The sequence below is a fragment of the Musca autumnalis genome, unplaced genomic scaffold (genome assembly GCF_047663935.1).
Source record: "Musca autumnalis isolate F117 unplaced genomic scaffold, ASM4766393v1 scaffold_29, whole genome shotgun sequence".
In the NCBI taxonomy this organism is placed as follows: Eukaryota; Metazoa; Arthropoda; class Insecta; order Diptera; family Muscidae; genus Musca; species Musca autumnalis.
Genome location: NW_027411855.1, coordinates 587121 through 597246, shown reverse-complemented (window position 1 = coordinate 597246; position 10126 = coordinate 587121).

Sequence of the window (10126 nt, the reverse complement as noted above, 5' to 3'; positions counted from 1 at the left end):
ATGCCAACCGAATGATTTTTCTGTCAACAATATAACATTCCCATATGTAAATCAATTAAAAATTCTTGAGATAATATTTGAGAAAAATTACCACTGGAAAACCCAGTTATTAAGACTAAAGAAGGATTTCATATATAGATCAATTATAATCAAATATCTCTCCAACAAAAGCTATGCTCATATTAACACACTCACACACCTAGTAAAAACACTTGTGTTAAGCAAAATAGATTATTTCTATCTTTTCGGTCCCAAATCTTCATTAAAATGCATTCAGTCGGTTTACCATGGGTTTGTTATATCCAGCATATATGCATATCGAACAACACCTATCAAAACATTATTTATTGAATCAGGTTTACCGCCTTTGGAGGAAAGGTACCTTGAAATAAAGAACAGATTATTACCTAAAATTCTCTCCATAACATCTTCAGTAATTAATCAAGATGTAAAAAAAGTAATTGCATCGAAAAGGAAGCCCAAAGTTCCATCTATAATATATGAATGTTTTAAAAATAATGTCTTAAATTTTGCGGATAAAACTGAAAGCTATATGTACTGAGAAATAACCTGTATGGATATATTCTGAAGATTCTTGTGATATATCTTTATCTGTATCAGTTCAGTTTTTGCCTCTCAGTGAAGAAGACGCATTTGCTAATGTCGGAAAAGAAAAAGTCAATTTGTGGCAGGTGCTTTAAAGTTGTGGATAGTAATGTTTTTATTAGATGTAAATTTTTGTTCCGTAAATTCCACAGGCGTTGCGCGGGTGTTGATAATGACTATGGTTTAAAATTATTGAAATCATCTTCGAATATTGTTTATAATTGTGATGATTGCTCAGCAGTATCGAGAGAATTGATTGCCTCAATCTCTATTTTGTCAAATTAAGTGAGAGAGCTTAAAATGCAGTTTCTGTCGTTTATTGACAGAAAAAATAATACGTTGCCCAACGCCAATGTTTCTTCTCATCATTTGCCTACTGCCAACACTATTGCCGATAACTCTAATAGTCACTCTGTTGTTGCTGATGCTATTTCTAATTTTAGTACACAAGATATGTCCGTTGCTGTTCTCATTGTGGAGAGGGATAATGCCAGTAATGTTAATGATGCTATTGCTTCTTCTTCATCTATTTTAAATAAAACAAATATAACAATTTCAATAATCAAGAACATGATATCAATAATAATGTATAATAACTTACGATGTAACTTCAAGGCGCGTATTTACATTAAGCTTATAATTGTAAAACAAAAGGAAACAACACGACTTAAAGCTATAATCACAGATCGTTTACATTATTGCAATACCATAACTAAAGCTTATGTTATCTGTGTCCTCTTTCAAGTTTATTGTTCTGTTGAATGTGTAAGCTTTCAAGCATAAATCTCTTTTTCTCTATTTTCTCCTTGTCAATTATTTTGATGTTATCAAAGTCCGGTGAATGCCCTGTAGTCATTGCATGTTGGGCTAATGCAGTTGTTTCTTTGCCTTTCTCAATATCTTGTTTATGCTCTCCCATTCTTGTGCTCACCGTTCTCTTTGTCGTACCGATGTATATTTTATTATATTTTTCATTTTCTTTCCCTTTACATTGGATTTGGTACACAACATCGCTTTGTTGTTGTATGCTTATGGGAGTTTTTGTCTTTGAGAATATTCGGCTTAATGTTGTGTTGGGTTTGTATGCGAATTTTATGTTGTTGCTGATGACTTTTCGTAACTGCTGGTTGTCGAATAGTCCAGGGATATACGGTAAACTGTACAATTTTTTGGACTCTGTATTGTTTTGTGTTATGGTATCTATTGTTGTTGAATTTTTTCGTTCTTTTTCTAATTTTTCCGTTGTTTCTTCTATTAGTCTGTTGATTATCTTACCAGGGAAGTTGTTGTTTTTTAGTGTATTGGTTATTTTTGTGATGATCTTGTTGTGAAACTGCTTGTCACTAATAGTTAGCACACAATGAATGAAACTTTTGGCTCTATTTAGGATTTGTGTTTTAGGTTGAGTAGCGTAATAGTTGATTAGTCTTCCTGATGAGGATTCTTTGGTGTACCAGTCAAAAAGTATGTTACCTTTGTATCTATTCAGCTTCATATCTAAATATGAGATTGTACCTTCTGTTTCATATTCTATTGTGAATTGTATTTTCTTGTGGAATTTGTTGAGTCTAGTTAAAATTTCATTGGCATCGTCTTTGTTGATGATGGGTAAAATATCATCTACATACTTTGTGATGTATTTGATATTTATGTCGGATTGTCTTAATTCGGCTAAAGCGTTGTCAAGTAAGTGATCCAAAACAATATCTGCAATCGTTGGAGAGAGTGGATTCCCCATCGGCATTCCAAAAACTTCCTTGTAGATTTTGTTGTCGAAAACGAAATAATTATTACCATTGCGACAAAACTGCAGTATCTTGAGGAATAGTTTTTTTAGGAATACTAGTGAATTCTTGAATTTTGTTCCATTTTTCCATTATAATTTTAACGGCCGTATGTATTGGAATATTTGTAAACAACGATATTACATCAAACGAAACTAAGATTTCAGAGTCTACTATTTTTACCTTTTGTAATTTGTGTTTTAATTCCTTGGAATTCTTCATGTTATATTCTCTGGATATGATGTTTTTCAAAATATTTCCTATATATTTGGACAACTGGTAACACGGAACATTCACTGACGATACAATAGGTCTTAATGGAACTTCTGGTTTATGTATCTTTGGTAGACCGTATATTCTAGGGGCATTGGCGGCTGAGCACAGTAATTTTTTATTTTCATAATAGTTTATGTGATTGTGTTTGTGTAATTCCGATACTAAATTATTGTTTATTTTTTGTAATTTGTTCGTGGGGTCATTCCTTTGAATTTTGCATGTGGATTTATCCTGCAGTAGTGTTTCCATTTTGTTGGTGTATTCTGTTTTGTATAATGCCACAGTTTTATTCCCCTTATCAGCTTGTAATATTATTATGTCTTTATGTTTCGCGAGAAAGGTCTTTGTTTTTGTGTAAATTGTGGAAATGAATCTCTCTCTTTGTGTGTATTTGGTGTTTCGTTTAAAATGGTTTATTCTATTAGCTATTTTAGCTCTACATATTTCTTTTTCGTTTTCTTCTAGTTCTGATATACACTGTTCGATGTCAGCAATTGCGTGTAGTGGTGAGAAATTTGATTTAGATATTGGTAGAGCGAATTTTTTCCCGAGTGATAGTAACCATTTGCATTCGATGGGGAATTCTACGCTTGTTCTGTTATCGAACCAATGGTTGTTGAAGTTGAATCCAAATTTCTGAAACATCATTTCTTTAAGTGTAATAATTTTTTTATTCTGTTTATCTGTCAAATTTTTTCGTATAGCGTTTATTCTATTGTTTTGTTTAAATGCCAGATAATCATTGTTGTTTAAGATTAACTTGAGATGGGCATCAATGCGCTGTAGAATCTTGTTGCTTGCTTTGATGTTTATGTTTGTTTGTGTGATTTCCAGGTTTAATATTTTTATATGAAAATTTCTTTCTATTTTAGTGTATTGGTTTTGTGTTGTATCACTATGGAAGAATTGTTTTACCTTTGTTGTTGTGTGTCTTGTGTGATTTGGAATGATGCCATAACTTCTGCACTCTAATAAGAATTTGAGTCGTAGTTGTTGCTGTGTCTGTCTCTTAAGCTCGTTGTCGTACTTTAAGGTTATGTGTTTGAAGTAGCCCTTCATTGTGTGTTCTTGATGATATTGAATGCAATTTATAATATTTAAATGATTCGGCGGCAGGCTATCCGGTCTGTTTGTTTACTGTTTATTTGTTTTGGCCAAAATCTGTTAATTTTGTTGTGTGTTTTTAGCTTTAAGGCCTTTGAATTTTTAGCGAATAAAACACAAAGATTTATTGCTGTTTTTCCCTACGTTTCGTCACTGTTTTGGTGACTTCATCAGGGGAATCGTCTATTTTAAATAAAATAAATATAACAATTTCAATAATCAAGAACATGGTATCAATAATAATGTATAATAACTTACGATGTAACTTCAAGGCGCGTATTTACATTAAGCTTATAATTGTAAAACAAAAGGAAACAACACGACTTAAAGATATAATCACAGATCGTTTACATTATTGCAATACCATAACTAAAGCTTATGTTATCTGTGTCCTCTTTCAAGTTTATTGTTCTGTTTATGTTATGTTGAATGTGTAAGCTTTCAAGCATAAATCTCTTTTTCTCTATTTTCTCCTTGTCAATTATTTTGATGTTATCAAAGTCCGGTGACTGCCTTGTAGTCTTTGCATGTTGGGCTAATGCAGTTGTTTCTTTGCCTTTCTCAATATCTTTTTTATGCTCTCCCATTCTTGTGTTCACCGTTCTCTTTGTAGTACCGATGTATATTTTATTACATTTTTCATTTTCTTTCCCTTTACATTGGATTTGGTACACAACATCGCTTTGTTGTGTATGCTTATGGGAATTTTTGTCTTTGAGAATATTCGGCTTAATGTTGTGTTGGGTTTGTATGCGAATTTTATGTTGTTGTTGCTGATGACTTTTCGTAACTGCTGGTTGTCAAATAGTCCAGGGATATACGGTAAACTGCAAAATTTTTTGGACTCTGTATTGTTTTGTGTTATGGTATCTATTGTTGTTGAATTTTTTCCTTCTTTTTCTAATTTTCCCTTTGTTTCTTCAATTAGTCTGTTGATTATCTTATCAGGGAAGTTGTTGTTTTTTAGTGTATTGGTTATTTTTGTGATGTTCTTGTTGTGAAACTGCATGTCACTAATAGTTAGCACACGATGAATGAAACTTTTGGCTGTATTTAGGATTTGTGTTTTAGGTTGAGTAGCGTAATAGTTGATTAGTCTTCCTGATGTGGATTCTTTGGTGTACCAGTCAAAAAGTATGTTACCTTTGTATCTTTTTCATTTGTGTTGCAGATAGAACAAATATCACCATTACTATTTCTAAATGCTTTAGAATTTAAATCGAGTAATCCACCTCTAGCCTTAATTACACTGTGCTACAGTGAAAATTTGCAGGGGTTCTAATGCATAAATTCGGTTTTGTGGGAGTCCATAGAAGACGAAAATACCTGTGGAGAAAAGAAGTAATGTTCGTTTAATGTTGAAAATCCAAGAATGCCTATTTTTCGCTACACTTACCGTTATAAAACCAAAAACCGAAGTGACCCAAAGAAACCAAAGGTATTTTCGTCTTCTATGGACTCCAACAAAACCGAATTTATGCATCTGAACACCTGCAAAAATTTTTTGTCAACTTTTGTATCACAGTGTTATTAGTCTGGAAGCACGACCCGAAAAATTAGATAAGAGTTTTGGTATCACATCATAATCAACTTGAGAGTATAGATCATGGAATTGAGAATTTTTAGCTGCAGATGTAAAATCAAGATTTTCTTTTCTATCTAAAGCTACAATTATTTCTTTCCAGTAAATACACAAAGGTAGCCCATTATTGGTTGGATGGAGATTTAAATCTTGACAAAGTTCTGACCATACCTTAGCCTAAGAAATATTTTTTTCCAAGATTTCAAGAGCTAATATTTTAGGAAGACGATGTGAATTTAGTTTAAGTATTTCATTGATGTATGTATATAAGATGGGCAGGTATAACATTCTTTTAAAGAAAAATCGAAACAACTTTTCAACATAATCGAATCTTTCATATCCCCATATCTGATCAGCGTAGCACATGATTGATTTGGAGCAGGATTCAAATATTTTATGTTTATTTAAATGTGAAATTTTAGGATTTTTTATGTAATTGGACCAACACGAGTTAATGGAAATTTTATATGCTGATAATTTGTTTCTAAGATGTTTTTTTAAAGGAGAGGTTATAAGCGACATCTACTCCAAGATATTTATAATTGTTTACAATTTCAATAACTTGACTATTGTAGTAGAAATTTAAATTCGCTGGAACTCTCGTGCCTTTTCTAAAAACCATTATTTTTGATTTGGCGAGATTAACCTTTAAACTCCATTGAAAGCAATACTGTTCTAATGCATAAATCATCTTCTGTAATTCTTTGGGAGAGTCAGCTAAAAGGACTATATCGTCAGCGTACAACAATATTTTGATACAACAATTTGCAACATTCACACCACCGCACAGAGGACGAAATCATTGATCTAGCGGCGCGAAAGTCAAAAAATCAAAGTATAAAATTGCGAAATGTTTTCCATTATATCGATTACAGACACTCTGCTGACTAAGATTTTGTTTTTTACTTTTTTGTTGTTGTAAATATTCACTCAGTTATTCAGTGTCAAGTGCAAGAAATTTTGACGGGTCAGATTTTAATAAAATTTTTGCTAAAAACCTGATCTCATATTTGTTTAATTGTTAAATAAATTCGTAATAAAACTAAACAAATTTTATTTTTTATTGATAGGGGAGGGTTTAAGTTAAAATAAAATAAAATGCTTGGGGTCTGAAGTTACACAGTTATAAAGCAATAAATTTTCAAAAATTATTATTTTTTGTATGTTTTTAGTGCAATATACTTTTGTTGGATAGAGCGTAACTACAAAGGTCCACCGAGGTTCGGTCCAGTTATTTTTTTAATAATTAAATTTGACTCCCTAGATTCCGAATAACCAATAATAAAATTTAGCAAATAGCTGCAAATCTTGCTGATAAATGGTCTTGAAAAATAGCTTAAATCCTCAAAATACCCAAAATCTGTCGGTACGGTTATATAGGGGCTATATCAAAATGTAGACCTATGTTCGCAATTTTTGGTGGAGAATTTTTGTGTCCAATGGGAACCCCAAAATACCTAATTACACCTAATTTGGTCGGAAAATGTAGCTTAAAATCCCCAAAATACTGAAATTCGGGAGGTACTTTAAAAGGGGCCTATACCCAAACGTGGACCTATTTTTGGTGGAAAGGTTTAGTGATCACTAGGAACCCTAAGTACCAAATTACAACTAATTGGGAAGGAAAAGGTGGCTTAAATCCTCAAAATATCGAATATCAGGAGGTACCGTTATATGGGGGCTATACCAAAATATTTGCCTATCTTGTTCATATTTAGTCCATAATTACCCACAGACACAGATTGAGTTTGTGCAAAATTTCAGAAAGATATCGTCATTCGTTTCCAAGTTATTAATTTCGCGCCGCTAGATCAGTGGTTTCGACCACTGTGCACCGGGGAGAACATTTGGAAGATCACTTACATATAGAGAAAAAAGAACCGGACTGAGGATACAGCCCTGTTTTACACCAGACTGCACTGAAAAGTAATCAGAGAATGTATTGCCATCCCATGTTCTGGTTTTGGTATTATTGTATAGTAGTTTTATAATCGATACCATCTTTGTAGACAGCCCTAAAGCAGTGAGTTTATAAAATAAACTATTCCTTGGAATCAAATCGAAGGCTGAAGAAAAGTGACTTTACTGTTGACTTGGTTTAAACTGACTATACTGACCAAGTTGAAAATATTGTCTACAGTAGAATAGTCCTTCCTGAATCCAGCTTGGAATTCATTTAAGATGTTATTTGTTTTGAGCCAGTCAGAGATTCTGTTTAAAAGTACCATATTGAATATTTTACAAATTGAATCAATTAAAGATAATCCTCTATAGTTACCAGGAACGTTAACATCGCCTTTTTTATGCAATGCGATTAAAATAGATTCCGTAAAAGAGGACGGTATATCTTCTTTTAGAAATATGCTATTGAAAACACGTAGTAGATTTAGTAAAAAATCCTGCCATCCTGACCGGGGGATTTATTTGATTTCAGCTTACGTACTACGCTGTACAATTCATGGCGAATCCAAAAATGGGCCAAAAAAAAATGGCATACACAAACTTATGTATATCCTGGGTAACATCTGCATTACTCAAAAGATTGCTGAAGTATATTTTAAAATCATCAGCGCCAATATTACACTTTACTTTAACATCTTTTTGTTTTAAGGACTTAGATATATCCCACCATTGCTTACTACATTTGATGTTGTCTAGCTTCTTCAAAGTATTATTAGAATATTTTAATTTCTTTCTATCACATAACTGTTTGTATTTATTTCTTGCGAGGTAATAGAGCCTTCTATTGACATCAGTATTTACTCGCCGGCATAGTTTAAGTCTTGTTTTCATGGTCGCTCTTGAACGATAGCAAGACCAATCAAACCATCTTTGTTTCGGTTCAAAGAATTTCTTGTCACATTTTTTAGGCTGAGCTTGTTTAATTGCGTTTGTGACTGTCTCAAGCATGCTGTCAACGGAAATATTAATCACTTCAGATTGATCTCGCAGCAGATTATTTAAGTTTTGGCAGTATGGAGTTTTGAGACTATTCTTCCAATAAAGTCTATTTTGAGATTTATTACTATCACTAAATGTGGATGTTGGAATTTGCATATGAAGACAAAGGGGCATATGGTCCGAATATATCTTAGGAGGAATCGTTGGTTCTTTAATATAACTCAAAAAATTTTACGAACATATGCAATAATCTATGATAGAATTACCCATAACACCGCAGAAACTATATTCTCCCTCAGTATCACCATCAACCCTGCCATTAACTATAATTCCGCCAATATCTTCAATAATGTTCAAAAGTTGTTTACCATTAGAGTTAAAAGTCGTATCCTTGGACCTCCTAGCAGAGTAAATATTCGGCTCATTCCACATTCTCCCATTCATGTCACCCATAACACAAAAATTTGTTGGATTAAAATCTGTTAAAAACGAGCTGAGTTTGTCGGCATCATGCTTCCAATTTGAGCAATTTATGTAAATTGGAATTAAATAAAATTTATTGCCACAAACATCAAAAGATAGAAGTGGATAATCATATGAAGTAATAAATTGTATTTTAAATTTATGTATAATTTCTTTTTTGACGCCATATAGGCAGCCACCACTTGCTCTACCATATCTATTTAATCTGATAGCATGAACCCAAAGCAAGCTGTAGTTTTGAAAAAAAAAATACGAAAAGTTCGATTTTTTATTTGAAACAACATGGGTCTCAAATTGGAGAAAGATGTCAAAATTATTTAAAAAGTTTACAAAGTTGCCAGTGTTAATACAACTTTGCAAGTTTGCGACATTATATGATACTATATGACACGAAACAGTCTGCTATAGTTCAAGAGAATTAGTACTTTCAGTATTCGTATCAACAGTTTCCTTAGTGAAAACTTGTAAAGAAGTGCCAGCTTCAATCAGCAACTTATTGAGGACATCAGCATCTTGTTTTGAAGCAGCGATTATTTTACCATGTTTCCAGGTTAACATTTTATCGTTAACAAATACACAAAATTCTCCTAGACTTTTAAATTATTCCTGCAGCTCATTAAGGATTTGGACAGTTTTCGTAGATTATATCTCGCCGTCTGTTCATCTGCTGTGTAGTCTCTTTGAATGTAAATGTTTTTACCCTTTAATTTCTGTCTCGTGTCGATGACCCGTTGAGCTTGACCTTGCGTTTCAAGAGTGAATATAAAGGTTTTACCGGAGGAGAGCATTCTTGATTTTACTACGCTGACGTCGACTTTCATCTCATCTTTACATATAGTAATCAATCTCTTCTTAGCAGAGATATTATTGTTGCATAAAAGCCCACTCACCACAACGTTCGAAGATCTAGTTCGCCTATCCAAGAGCTCAATACGGTTCGTTAGTTTCTGAATTTCCTTTTTTAGATTTGAATTTTCCGCTTTCAAATCTTTGACTTCTTGTTTAATAGCAGCCACATCTTCTTTCTTGGCGACATCCTTCAATTTATCGTCCAATGTTAATGATATGAAAAGGGTATCGTTCAAACTTGGTGTTTCGGCAAGCTGGTATGCGGAAATGTTTAAACCGTGCTTATGGCCGTCTGATGTTAAAGTTCGACCCTTTGAAATTCTATCTAAATGATTTTCTTGTCATGTAATTTTCATTAGAGATATTTAAATAGTATACGATTTGTATATATGTATATTTAATAATTAGCATTGTCTGGAAAGAATTAAAATTCTATAGACGAAATAAACAAATAAGTATACAGAAAGCATAACACACCCAATGAGATATATACACCTAATTTTAATAGATTAATTGCGCAACACATCAACTGGGATACCCT